This window comes from Cryptotermes secundus, unplaced genomic scaffold (genome assembly GCF_002891405.2).
Source record: "Cryptotermes secundus unplaced genomic scaffold, Csec_1.0 scaffold143, whole genome shotgun sequence".
Taxonomy (NCBI): domain Eukaryota; kingdom Metazoa; phylum Arthropoda; class Insecta; order Blattodea; family Kalotermitidae; genus Cryptotermes; species Cryptotermes secundus.
This window is the reverse complement of record NW_019741301.1, coordinates 1,302,251-1,317,250: the sequence shown is the minus strand read 5'-3', so window position 1 is coordinate 1,317,250 and position 15,000 is coordinate 1,302,251. Positions and strand designations below refer to the sequence as shown.

Sequence of the window (15,000 nt, the reverse complement as noted above, 5' to 3'; positions counted from 1 at the left end):
CCTCTACATCATTTTAGGTGGGACAGTGACTTTTTCGTTACTGAAAATTTCGTCAGTATGTCACTAAGAAAATATTAATGACTCTGTCTTGCTGTGGGGGTGTCTGCATATTAGAGGATCAAGAAATTTTCTTTACTTTTTCTAATCAAGGTCTCTTCTATTTTTATTTTTTTGCGGTATATTCAAAGAGGCACTTAGTACATCATATTATGATGTACAGCATCGAATTTTGGGATGCTTATCAGATGACATTGCATAAAAATGAGTGGATGTTACGAATTCCTTAACGCTAACAATGAAAGTAATTTGAAAATTTGTATAATGTCCCCCACTTTGAAGTCAATCGACAATTAAGCCTGGAGTAATTTGAACGCGTGAAAACAGTGATGAAGTTGAAGTTACATATTGAACTCCATAATTACAGTTAATTATAAAGTGTGTACAAAGGAGCGGCAGAGGATAAATGAACTACTGTGCAGGTATTTTCGTGGAGAAACTGACGATAATAGCCAAGACCTTAAGTTTTTTTATTATTATTGCAAGTGAGGTGGGACTAAGTCTCTTGTACTGCGGCCAATTCTGGCCTATTGTAACAGCACCAGATGATGGGTGAATGAAGATTGGCAAGGGAAACGGAAGTACTCGGAGAAAACCTGCCCCAGCGCCACTTTGTCCACCACAAATCCCGCTTGACCAGACCCGGCATCGAACCCTGGTCGCCGCGGTAGGAAGCCAACCGCTTTAGCTAAGGCGCGGCCTAGAATGACCATTACTACGACCTCCCTGAATAGCGACCGTTCCTCCTGGGACACTCTGTATAGGAACTTGCACACGGAGAGTATGTATGCAGTATATTGCATTCTAGGCCCTCACGGCGCTGGCTACGAAGATTACGGTCTTGTGGTGTATGACGCCATGTAATTCGGAAATCCTGGATCGAAGCCGGGCCGCCGTGGTGGAAAGCTAGCGACTAACCGCTTGAGTTACGGCGCGGCCCTCACATTTTAAGTTAGTATAGTTGGTTTTCAGATCGAGATTTGAACACAGAACTACATGGATACCAAGCATACCGTGAAGTTCGGCGTCTATGCACACGTGGAGTGCGTCGTCGCAACTTTTTCGAGAAAAAGATTTCTTTACGTTAAAAATTTGACTCCAGTTTCTGGTCATTATACAGGGTGTTTCCTCAATATCAAGTTCTAGAATTAAAAGCAAAGAATATAGTAATGTATAGAACTATCCGTGCAACAGGCCGTGACGGCCCATAAGTTCTGAAACTTCGAGGTTCCCGTATTTTCCAGACAATCGGCTCAAAGATGACTGTAAGATTGTCAGCCGTAAGCTCCGTCCGCCCATTACCCCCGGGAAGATTCTTGGTACTCATTTCTGTTAGAGGCTGCGTCGACCCCAGGGCCACAGTGCTGCTGAAAGTATTAGGTAAATTGAAAACTCAACCTCATCGGGACTCGAACCCGCAAATTTCCAGCTTGTAACATAGTGCCTCAACCAACTATGCTACCGTGTGCCCCACACGATCTGTAAAATTCACAAATAAAAGACCCTAAAAACACCAGTTTCAGTGATGTATACAAAATAATACGTAGGCATATCTGCAATATAAAATTTTGATATATTTCTGTGAATAACAGAGGTAAAATGTGTAGCGATCACCCTCTTGTATGCTTCATAACTTGTACTCTTCTACAAGTATAATTAGAATGACCAAGTCAAGGAGGATTAGGTGGGTAGGGCATGTAGCACGAATGGGAAGAAGAGGAATGCATATAGGATATTGGTGGAAAAGGCAGATGGAAAGGAACCACTGGGAAGACCAAGGCGTAGGTGGGTGGACGTTATTAAAATGGATCCCAGAGAGAGAGGGTGAGATGTATAGATTGGATTCGTCCGGTTCACGATAAGGACAAGTGGAGGGCTCTTTTGAACACGGTAATGAACCTTCTTGTTCCATAGAATTCTGGGAATCTCTTGAGTAGCTGCACAATTGGCGGCTTCTCAAGAAGGGCTCAGCTCCATGAGTGTATGTCTGTCAGGTATCAGTATCTTAAAGACGACCTTTGAAGTTCTGATGCCGATTAAACTTACTCAGACGGTGATACTCTCAGCTGGCCTTTGGATTGTAATGCCCGCCGGGACAAGAAATGTCCGGATTGAGAACATTTCGTGGTTTTCAATATCTCCCAGTTAATGAAGGAACATTCATATAATTAAGGCATCGCTGCTTCCATCCACCAGTTTCAAAATGTATTCATTTATGAACTTGCCGCTCAACGTCAGGTGGTATACTCGTATGATAGTGACAGCGTGTTAAACATACCATAAACAACCTTCAGGGCATTATGCGCTGTGCTCTCTGGCATTAAATAATATGCAAATAAACTAACTACAAATCTAAAATTCGTCCATGGGTAACTCACGTCTGTGTAGCTTCATCATATTAGTGGTCTCTGCTCCCCTACTAGTAGATCTGTAGTTACGCAGCACGCCTACTAGCAGATCTAGAATTAGCTTGTCATCTTACTAGCGTATCTAGTTCTCGGATCCTCTCCTCCTACTAGATCTGAAGTTAACCTGCTCTCCTGCAGGAAAATCCAGAGTGAGACTGCTCTCATGATAGTAGATCAACAGTGAGACTGCTTTCATGATATTAGATCTAGAGCGAGGCTGCTATTTTACCAGTAGGTCTAGAGTGAGGCTGCTCTCTTGCCAGTAGGTCTAGAGTGAGGCTTCTCTCTTGCCAGTATATCTAGAGTGAGGCATATCTCTTGCCAGTATATCTAGAGTGAGGCTTCTCTCTTGCCAGTATATCTAGAGTGAGGCTGCTCTCTTACCAGTAGGCCTAGAGTGAGGCTGCTTTCTTGCCAGTAGATTTAGAGTGAGGCTGCTCTCTTACCAGTAAATCTAGAGCGAGGCTACACACAACAGGATGCATAACATAAAAATAATCATTCAATAGTGGATTTTGTTCATGCATCTTTTTTTGTACTGGTTCCTATAATATAATAGCTTTTACGTTCCAGTGGGAGCCGGGATAGCGTACTCGCTATAGAGACTGGCTTCTGACTGCACGACCGATGGGTCGGAGTTTGAGTTCCGGCAACTAAAGTCGTCTAAACCCTCTCTGGGGTTTACCAAACCTCCTATCTAAGGGTACCAAGGACACTTTCCCCGGAGGTAAAACGGCCGGAGCGTGAAGCTGACCACCAACCTCCAACTAGTACCGAGGTCAAGAAAATATGGATACATACATCCACTCCCCGATACGCCTTCGTGGAATACTGCTTAATTAATTAAACACAGGAACAATTTTACTTTACTTTCCTTTAATACAGGATTTCATGGTAGTTTTTGGTAAGTTCTGACACATTTTCTTCGTTCCATTTCCAGTTAATGATAAAAGCGAATCACGTCATGTGTGACATGTGAACGTGTGAGGGAGGGAGAGATATGAACGCCAAACAATTAACACCTACACATCAGAATGAAGGTACAGCATTTCCTTTGAAGCCACCATGCTGGAGCGAATGTTGCTCCGGTTTCTGCTGACAGTTCGTGAACTAAGTTCACATAAATTGGACTTCATCGATGGTTGTTCGCGAACTCCAGTTACGAATATTTCCTTTTGAAGTGACCACCCTAGAGCGAGCCGTATCCGAGCCATTCGTACAGATATTCTGCATACAAATGTATCCTAGTTTTGAGTTTTGTTTCGAAACACGGTGACGAACAGTTTGTTTGAGGAAACATAGAGTCGATATTCGCAAACAGTACGAGAGATAATCGCGCACAACATGCACACGTCAGTCGCAGCTATTTGCGAACACCAGTGTACGTGCTTTTAGAGGCTACATTATGTGTCATTTGATCAGAGTACCATAGGGACTGTACACAATTCACAATCGAGGTGTTGAATTAACATGTATGGTGGTTACTTTACAATATTAAAATGGATCTGAGAGAGATAGGATGGGATGGTATGGATTGGATTGATCTGGCTCAGAATATTGACCGCTGGAAGGCTCCTGTGAACACGGTAATGAACCTTGGGGTTCCATAAAATGCTGGCAATTTGTTGAGTAGCTGCACAATTGGCAGCTTCTCAAGAAGGGCTCAAGTGAGTGAGGATGGTTCCCTTACGCTGTTGTTGTACGTGGGCCAAGTGTCAAGCCTCTGCAATGTTAAGGGTCCCTTTGATTTGATGAAGAATGTGATAAACTTAAAACTTGCAGAAGATGCAGTTGGTTTCCTGTAAGATTGACGTAAATATATTGACGCCTCACCATTTTTATTGACATCAAATAACTCCGCTAGAGAAAATACCATCAATCACAAATTCCAATAACACAAAATAAATGATCTTAAGTTCCTAATCGCCTTAGTAATTAGAGAACTAACTTCATGAATCAGACTCCTTCTTCAAAAGAAATTATAAGTTCTTACGCGATCCGGAGTTTCATTATCTCTTTCACAAGATGTCACTGGACTCTGTTCTGGACAAGATAAATGCAGCGCACAATTGACACTCCGTTTCTTTAAAGTACCATTTTAAAAACTTTAAAAACTTATCAAGGAACCGTAAAATTACAGAATTTAATAGTATTTAGTTACTTATTTTATTTAATTGATAACCCGACAAGTTATGACATTGAATGCCGTTGAATATCTGACTAGTTAATGCGCTGGTAAAGTTACTCAGGATTTTAAATATGATTGTTATCAGGTTCTAAAAGGTTACACTGGAATTAGTAAAACAAGTGAAGTACCAACGTCTTACTTTATAGACTAATTCTGAAACATTTCCTTGGGCAATTCAAAGATGGACCAGATTCATGTATGAATTTTTATAAAGAATGGTGCTATTTTTGCATATATTATAGCTGTGTTGAGCTGAATTATAATGATGTTCATTTCCGTACGATGAATTACAGTGGCCTAGAAACGTATGTAAAAATATATAAAGAGTGTAAGTAAATATAGTGTGACGTGTTGCGCTATGGATGACGCCCCTCCCTCCCCGCCAGCCGTGACGTGCAGAGCGGAGCCGAAGTGAGCCGAGTCCCAGCACACTGGTCGCTACGCAACGCGAGTAAACAGCGGTTGCTATGCAAAGCGGGTAAAAAGTGGTTGCGAGAGACGACGGTAATAACAGCGGTGTCCATTACGTAACAGGCAAACACGGCGTCAGACAACAGTGGTGCCTATTACGTGGCTGTTTTCTGTGTTGTCCGGAACGAGGCTAAATAAGGAACAGCGAATACTATTCACAGTTAGTTCTCAAGTTCTGAAGGCAGCAGTTACGAGTTACGCATTAGCCAGCAGGGAGTCAGTTAACCAGTCAATAGCTGTCTATTTTTCGTCGGAGTATTTCTGATACTTCCAGTGGCAGCAATTGTCAGCTTGTAAATTGCTTGATTGTAAGAGCGAGTGGAATAAATTCGCTACATCCAAAATGGCGTTAAGTTATTTTTCGCGTTATACACCCAACACGCGACAATATGTTACAAGGCTCTGTGGTAGATTCAATCTACCACAATGGTTCAATTTTATCATATTTTGTTAACACGCTCATGCCCGGAAACGCTTCCTTTTGGGACTAGGGGCCACAAAATTTTTTTCGAGAGGATGCATAAGTTTTAGGGGATGTTATCGTTATTTTACATTATGAAACTTGTTGAAAATGGCTGCCGCCGATTTCACTACATGTTCTGCACCATCTGGTAATGTTATACCGAACTCTTTGAAAGATTCGCGACATATCCCGGATGGTTCTACTTGCTACTGCAATTCTTCCGACAAGATCTGATGTGTCTCCACTGGAGTCGCGTACACCAGGCTTTGCATGTGCCCCAGAGAAAGAAATCCAATGGAGTCAAGTCAGGAGATCGAGGTGGTCAGATTATTGGGCCTCCAAGTCCAATCGATCTGTTGCCAAAAGTTGCATCCAAATATTCACGGGCGACATTGGTGCAGTGTGCCGGGGCGTAATCATGCTGGAACCAAATTTCACGACGGACTTCTAAAGGCACCACNATATATATATATATATTAATTTTCCATATATTCTTACATTTCCATAATGTTCTTTCTTTTTCAAATTTTCTCTAGAATATGCACGACTATTTCAAGCACGCTACATGCCATATCCATCCCTTTCTCTTACATTTTGTCATCTTAATAATATTTGGTGAGAAGTTCATAGTATGGAGTTCATCATTATGTGATGTTTTCCATCTCCGTACTGCTTCCTCTCTGTTAAAAAGAAAAAGTAAAGCTCTCCCTGTAAGAGACCGTGGATGCCCATAGGCTGTGAGACGTCGAGGCTCCCACATTTTCTCTAGACAGTCTGCTCACAGATGGCGGTAAAGTTATCAGCCTTACTCCCCGGCTGCACGTTACCCTCCCCCCAGGCAGATTCCTGGTACTCATTTCTGTTAGACGCTGAGTCGACCCCAGGGCCACAGTGCGACTGGAAAGGTTAGGTGAATTAAAAAATGCGCAGATATTTCCCAGAGCACTCTATCGTCAAATATCCTCAACTTCTTATTGTTTTAGGGTGGAAGGCCCATATAAAAGAAATCAAGTTATACAGAATGTCAGGAAAATCTGGGCTCAGTATGTAGGAAAGTTAAAGCAAAGGATTCAATCAGAAATTACCCCCGTGAGTCCATCAGTACTACAGAGCGATCGCAACAGAATGAAGTTCCTTAAAAAAAATGCTGAACTTATCATGAACAGTGAGCGATTCCAGACTTTTCGGATAATGTCCTGAACTGAACAGTAGCATACATGCGCTGAAGGCTGGCACCTCCAAAACCACAGACCTAGTTGGCGTAACAGTAATACTCTGTACTTGTATTCGGGACTTTCTCGGTTCGAATTTCGTCCGGGACACCTGCTATCTTGACAGAAATTTTTGTGATCTTCTTCAGTCCCTCCAGGCAAATGCTGGGATTGTAATTTTAATAGGTCACGAAAGTTTCCTTCCAAATCCTTTCCAGTTCATCGTTTCGTCATTCATTATACCATTGGATGGTACAGACCTCTTTGTGAGGATGCAGTAGAGACGTTTACTGTACTGAAAGTCACTTTCCGCGAGAAGACGTAGCAGCTTCAGATGTTTATGACGTAATGTGTTTAACACGGTATTGTGACATGACGGCCGAAAGCCGGAATAGTGAAGTCAGAATACAAGTTCATTGCTAGGTAACAACTCAATAAACACATTCTCGCGGCATTGAATACGCAAGCAACAATTGAGTAACCTCAGTTGTTATGCAATGGCGCTGTAAACACGCCTTCCCAATAATAGAGAGACTGCGTTTTCTGAGTGGTGCGTGCAATATGGTTATAAAGAAGAGTTCAGTTGAGAAGAATTTAGTCGAGTTTCGAGACGAAAGCCTGCGAGAATATGAGCTTGGGAGCAGAGGATTTAAACTGAGTCGAATCCTCAGAATTGGCAATTGTATGGTAATGGCCAGAAAGGAATTAGGCTGTGAGAAGAAGATTTCGTGTGTGATTTGGAATTACAGTGAGACTGTTATAAATCCGTTGCCAGGATACGACTAGTAAAGACTGAGAAACCTAATGCGTGTGTAACGGTGAACTGTACAGTGTATAGTTTAGCGGCAGCGCTGCATTACCTATAATCCTGAGTTGTTTGTATGAGGTGCCAAAAATTACAATCATCCCATCCAAAACCAGTCTATAAATCACGCACACCCCCTACACGTGAGGGTGTTTTATGTTATCACTGAGCTTAAACTGTTGTGTTTAGGGACTCGACCTGTTTTTATTTAATACTTTTTAATAAGGTGCATTTGCTCAAAATATTGTTTTTCATATACTCGGTTGTAGAGCTCTCAGTGACTGAGTTCCAGCCACACTAAGGTTACAAGGTATTACCGTCCCTTTACCTCCTTTTCTCTTCTTCTTGAAGTCACCTTTTTAACAGTCCTTCTCCCACCTTCTCTCTCCGACACAAGTTGGTCGCACTTGTAAGTACTCCTTTCTTGTACTAAATTTCATCTCAGGGTTATTTAATTTATAAGGAGGTGAGGTTTGTTGATTCGGTAGAGCTGAGGGTCTCTTTATCTCAGAGTCTTGAACGGGTCACAACTCTGAGAAGCAATAAAGGAACACAAACTACAAAAGCACATATCAAGTTTAGACGAATTAAATTATTGAACACTNGTATCTTAATTAGATATTCCTCCACTCCGTTTAAAGCTTACAAGGGTTTAAGGATTTTTGACTCCAACGTATTTCTGTCAGAATTTGACAAATGCTTAAGCGTCGCTTGGGCCCTAAAAACTTCGCTCTTTTTAAGTTATGGCATGCACAAACTGCCAAGTATTGAATTCACAAAGAATTCTTTAGCTATTTTTAACGTAACTTTCCTCTAATAAACCTTTGACCGGTGTCTTCCTGTTTCTTGTTGTAAGCGTGGGAAGACGCTTACTCTTACATACAAGAATTGACCTATGTCTCACTACCTTTGTTCACTGCATTTCATTTTGAACAATTCAGCTTTCGAATTAATAAAGTTGATTACATTAAAATAAGTTACGTAGCAGTGGGACGGTTACAAAGGTCTCATGGATCCATACCGCTATGCTTTCGAGTTACCGCGCAGCACGCTATAGGAGTCCAACTGGGTCCACTCGGCACAGCGGCCACTGACGCACGCTATGGGAGAAGAAATGTAAGTAACAGACCGATAAATTTTTCGTTAAGAAACATCACGAAAAGAAGCCATTTGGGAAGGGACAACAGAAGCAGGAATGAAACCAAGAAGGGCGTATGGGAAAATGATTTGTAATGTGGTTACGCTAATTTGATAAATAACATAACTATGTATTGAGTTTTATGATGTTTAATGGTGTTTTATTATGTTAATTGGGCATAAGACATTGTGAGATGCTCTTGATACATAGCATAAAACGGTAGAATAGCCCTGATGTAAATAAGTATGTTGCAACTTTGAAATGAGATCATAAGTGATGCACACGGCACTGAGAGTGACGTTATGATTCTAAGAATTAGCTCGTGCATCCAGTGGCCAAGCCTTCCATATAAGGAAATAGACGCTTTAAAGTCACGTGAATTTGCCACGCCCGAAGGCTATAGTATATAAGGGCTGGCATTGTAAGCATTCGGTGATAAGGATAATTAATGTAAAGTACTTACGTCGGAGAGCGCACCGCTCTCGGGAGTCAAGGGTTTGATTCCTGTTTTGTAAATTGTCTTTATGTTCTGATCAAGTAAAGTGTTCGATTTCACCTCACAAGTTTGTGCCGTCTAATTGATTTCACGCATCCAAGTCCTCAAGGGGCCTTGCTTATCTACACGCCCAACGCTTCGGTTCACAACCGGCTATACGACTTCGGCAGGCAGAGTTCAACATCACAGCTGGCCAGTGCATCTCACCTGTGGTGATTCAGGCTAATCACCTGGTGGCAGCAAAAACACGTTACCCTTTACGTTTCAAGACGTAGTGACACACTCCTAACATCCCGAGTGTGCGCGTGAATCAATATCCTTTCACACGCACACATAACCAAATGACATTACTGACGCTGATCATTCTGAGCCCTTATTTATTTGGATGACCATGAAATTTATTTCTAATTAATTCTCGGTAATTTTAAATTTCAAAAGTCTTATGTTTCGATATTACTGGAAATGTATCGTGATCTATTATATCGTATTTCATCGTCTGGGACGTGCAATGCGGTATTTACGTTGAAAATTTCTAGATTCTGGCAGAAACAAGAAGTCCGGAGTTATGACATTTACGATCAGTCCTAAATTTAGCTCGGGTACAGGGAACCGGAGCGCCTAAAAGGACAGGTCAGAGCTTGTTACAATTGCCTGTGAATGAGGGCCAGTATGATTGGGTTGCCTCGTTCAAGCTTCCCACGGAAGATGGGATGAAAATGTATATGTCAACACCATCTTTCGAATTCCCGGCGTGGGGGTGCAAGCCATTCCACAAAAGAGGGAGACTTTCACATTATTCCGAACTGAACGGACGTGATCCTTGCACGCTCCGGGACATAGCTAGCCGATAGTGTAACGTTGTAACTTAAAGCTAAGAATACATTAATTTAACAGTGTAGTGAATTAGCAGGTGAATAAACGTCAATTGGCTCAACTCTCAGAAAAACGCTTTCTTCGGCATCGCTACCCTGAGACTCATGCGAACCGACCCAGCTAGTTTCCCGTACCTATACCGATCTTCCTTAGTTTGATCTGTGAGGACAACTTCCAGTAGCCATTATACACTGTCCTAAGGTAGAAACAGGTGTAGCAGGGATAACACTATTCCGACTGCGCTGATACAAGCAAAGGCGGGTTGGAAAAGAGCGGTGTTATTACAGATTTGGGGGATCTAAACTGAACTTTACAGTATCCAAATATAGGGCTACACCAAAGCCAAGTGACGCGTCACAACTAACATTAAGGTTATGACAACGAACCGCAGAGCAATCTCGATTTAACGGTAGTCGATCGGCGCTTGTTGCTTCGAATATCGACCGGGACGGCTCCTCGCTCCTCCCTCCAGGCGTAACCACGACTGCCTACTCACACATCCCGTGCAATTCATTGTTCACTGTCACCGAACCGCTCGACGCTACCCGAATCGCTATCAACCTTAAATAAACCACAAGTAAGTAAACGGGAGCTGCGATAGCTCAGTCGGTACAGCTACTGGCTACGGGTTGGACTACCGACGTTCAATTCCCGGAAGAAGCAAGAGATTTTGGGGGTCGGAATTTGAGTACCAGTAGGGTCAAGGAAAACTTGTAGAAAGGAGGATGTGAGGATAATATCAAATTGCATCTTAAAGGAAGAACATGTGAGCGCGTGGACTGGATTCATCTGGCTCGGCACAGGGAGTAGTGCCGAATTGTTTTGAATATGGGAATGAAACATCGTGTTCCACAAAACGCAGTTAATGTGGCTGAGGAACTGTTATCTTCTTAAGAAGGATTAACTTCTATTCAGGTAGTTGCTTCTCACTGGCTTGAATTTGTGTTAACTCGGCTTCACGTAATGCTCCACTACTTTTGTTCGTCGTGCTACGGTTACGTCTCTCACCCACTGGCAATTGTCAGGTTTCAATAAGGACATTTTTAATCCTGAAAGAATTTAACCTTAAAAATAGAAAATGTAACACTTTCGAGGCGCTGGAAAACCTTCAATATTCAATTCGACGTATTTTCGAAAGTCGACAACATTCATCATGTGACGTACGTATAGACCCACTGTTAGGCAGTGGCTCGGTAAAAACATTCTGCGCAAACATGCGCACGCAACAATAGGATGTACCTTGCTAGCCAACGGACCAGTCCACATGACTCCTTGAGAATAGAGTGTTTTCTCTGCATGGTACGTGCAAAGTTGTTATAAGGGAGTGTTGGGCAGGGTAGACACTAGTAGAAAGTGGAGAGTCGAGTTTCGGAGCGCCAGCCTCCCTGTGTATGAGCTTCGGTGCAAAGGAATTGAATTGAGTCAAGTCTTCGGAATTTGCACCTGCAGAATAACGGCAAGAAAGGACTTAGACTGTGAAAAGAAGACTTCATGTGTGCTTCAGTGATAGTGGAACTGCTGTAAATCCGTTGCCAGGATACGACTAAGGAAAACTGAGAACTCTAGTGCGTGTGTATCGGTGAACTGTAATGTGTGTAAATCAAGTATAGCGCTGTATTACATGTAGTTCCGGTTTATGGATATATAAGGTGTCAATAAATCCAATGATGCAATTTAAACCCCGTCTTATAAGTCACGCGCAAACCCCTAAAACAGATGACAGTTACCGTGTTCACAAGAGCCTCCCAAAGGAGACCACATTGCGAATCTACTGCCTCACACCCAATATCTCAAATGTCCATCTAAATTTATCCTCTAAACTGCAATGTTATCCGACAACGATTCTGTAAGATTTTACCATGTAGAGAATATGCGTGCTGCATGCCCCACCCACCTAAGCCTTTCTTTATTTTATCGTTTTTATAATAATAGATGAATAGTCCACAACTTATGAAATTCTTCCCTGTGCACTTATCTACATTCTCTAGTCAGTCACGCCCTCTTAGGCCTATATATTCCTCTCTTACGTTCAGCAGAGGAGATGAGATGAGATGCTGAATTTGCGATTATGATTCATAAAAGCAGAAAATAAGGATCAGAAGTTTTGTCATCAGATTCCGAAAATAGGTGCTGGGTTAATATAATCACAATCTTCCTGCATATTCATGAGGAACGAAAGAGAAATGGGACTCTCTGAACTCATAACATGACGACTTTTATGGTAATTCTTTCATAAAAACAAAATTGAATAATAAAGGTTAATATTCCATCAGCATCCCGTTGAAAGGAAGCAGACGTGTTCGAACTCGCAACTTTCGCGTAAACATAATCTACATGATTATGCCTGTTCAAGCTACTGTAGAGTCCGAACCTCCTATAAGCCCTACTGATTTCTGAACATTGCAGCGTGTCTAACGTGTCATGGACGTCACATACAACAGCCATAGTTGAGTTCTATGTCAGGTTAGGTCATGTGGGATTTGTGGCGGATGAAGTGTCACTGGGGCTTATGGACCTAATCTCCGAGTACTTTGGGATCTCCTGCTAAGTCTGATCCACCAAATGCTCCACATTTAGTATTCACCTGATTTTCGATGCTACAAAAGTATTCCTGTAACAGGTTGTGAGGGCCCGTAGGGTTCTAAGACGTCGAGGATCCCACATTTTCTAGACAGTCGGCTCACAGATGGAGGTGCGGTTGTCAGCCTTACGCGCCGGCCGCCCTTTAGCCCCAGAAAGATTTCCGGTACTCATTTCTGTTAGAGGTTCAGTCGGCCCCAGGGTCATAGTGCGGCTGGAAGGATTATGTAATTTCGAAAATCCAGTGACCTCACAGGGAATCGAACCCGAGACCTTCCGGCTTGTAACATAGTGCCTCAATCAACTACGCTACCGCGTGCCCTTTGAAGAATTAGGTAAAATTGAAAAATCCAATGACCTCATCGGGAATCGAACCCGCAACCTTCCGGCTTGCAGCATAGTGCCTCAACCAACTACGCTACCGTATTCCCAATTTTCGATGCTATCTAGTCTCAGTACTGGCATCGTTGTTAAATAACAAACTTAAGAGAGTAAGGGTAAAAATTTAAGTTGTGTCTGTGCTTAACTAATTAAGCACTACGCCATGAATACGTATGAGGGAGTGGATGTGCTGATCCACGTTTTCTTGAGTCGATACTAAGTGGAAGCTATTGGTCAGTTTTACGCCCAGGCCGTTTTACCACCGGAAATGAGCCCCCGGTGTCAGATAGGAGGCTGAGTGAACCCTAGAACCTGTCTGGACGACATAGAGAAGAGAATATTCTTGCCTCTACCGGGACTCGAACTCCAACCCCTCGGTCGTCCAGCCCGTAGCCAGTCGCTATACCGACTGCGCTTTCCCGGCTCCCAACTTATGAGAGCATAAGCAAAAAAAAAAAGTTCAGGGAAGAACTAATCACCTTTCCTTTCACTACATATTGAGCAATTTGTACGACACGGACCTTGTAGAAAATGCCGCATCCAGCAGTTCTTCTATTGTTCCACGTGAATTCGTCGAGGTAGGAACGTTTTTCACAGAGTCGTTTTCTAGCAACGTTCGTTTCTTCTTGGTTCAGATATTGTGACTTCGTTGGGGGGAGCAAACAAAGGACAAGGTGATCTCAGAATCCTACCTTCATTTTGTGAAAATAAGGACACTGGCTGAAGACTAGAATACTCTTAACCAGCCCTCGTAAGATGACGTCATTCAGAAGAAAGTTACATCTGCAGATGAAACTTTCATTGCTTCCCCTGCTTTATGGTGTAGTGGGTTAGGGCAATAAATATGGCCGTGCGCAGTGTTCTGGGGCCAAGAAGCAGTTTCTCTCTTCTGAGCGTCCCGCTGCATTGTCTGTTCCGTATTCTTATATAGAATGTTCCGTTTTTCTGACACACATTGAGAATGGAAGCCTGAATTTAAACTAAATACTATTTGAAATAGCACCTAATTACACTGAGTAATAAGACAAAAAAAGATGCACACTTAAATTTATAAGAAGCTGTAGCAGTACTTATTATCACGTGCAAGGGGGTGTGCGTGACTTAGAGACGGGTTTTGGATTGGATGTTTGGATTCATTGATACCTTATCCATACAACTCGAAACGACAGGCAATTACAGCGCTATCGCTATTCCCACAATATACAGGTCACTGTTACAGACACTAGTTTCTGCAGTCTATTACATTCACCAATAGTCGTTTCTTGGCAACGGATTCATAACAGTCTCACTGTAACTTCAAATCACGTATGAAGTCTTCTTTGCACAGCACAATTTCTTTCTTGCCAATATTCTGCCAACTACGGAGACTCCTTCAATTCTCATTCTAGCTCCCTGAGATCCTCGTTATACAACCTCAGGGCGGCTCCCACAGAAAACACCGCTTCCTTTATTGTTACTTGTCGATTGAGCCGCACTTCCTCCTCTTCGAAGACAACTACGCTCTGCTACCAATTGTGAGCCGCACTTCCTCCTCTTCGAAGACAACCACGCTCTGCTACCAATTGTTGAGCCGCTTCGAAGACAACCGGAGCTCACAATAGACTGTTTGTCTCGTGGTGTTCCAATGCCTCCCCAAAGTGGAAGGGGATCTCAAGGGAGGAACCGAGAGGGTTAGCTGGCATAGGCGTTGGGCAGTACAAGTATTTCAGCAGAGTACAAGAAATCATAACAATCCAGCTGGCTTTTCAATAATATAAAAATATATTGCAACAAAAGAGTAGAAATGTAAATCATACAAATATGACAAGGAAAATGTTACAGCTTCGCCTGAAGGGCTGGTAGAAAAATCNTTACTTAATAAAATATATATTACAAGCCAGGGAAAATAATAAATAAATAAATAAATACACAAACTCCCGAGCCAGCCAG

At 42.5% G+C, this 15,000-nt stretch overlaps 1 protein-coding gene across 6 annotated transcripts in view; it reads left to right on the top strand.

Moving 5' to 3' along the window:
- Positions 1-15,000, top strand: part of LOC111872690 (glutamate receptor ionotropic, NMDA 2B) — a 567,290-nt gene that overhangs the window by 78,405 nt on the left and 473,885 nt on the right. The window lies entirely within an intron of this gene.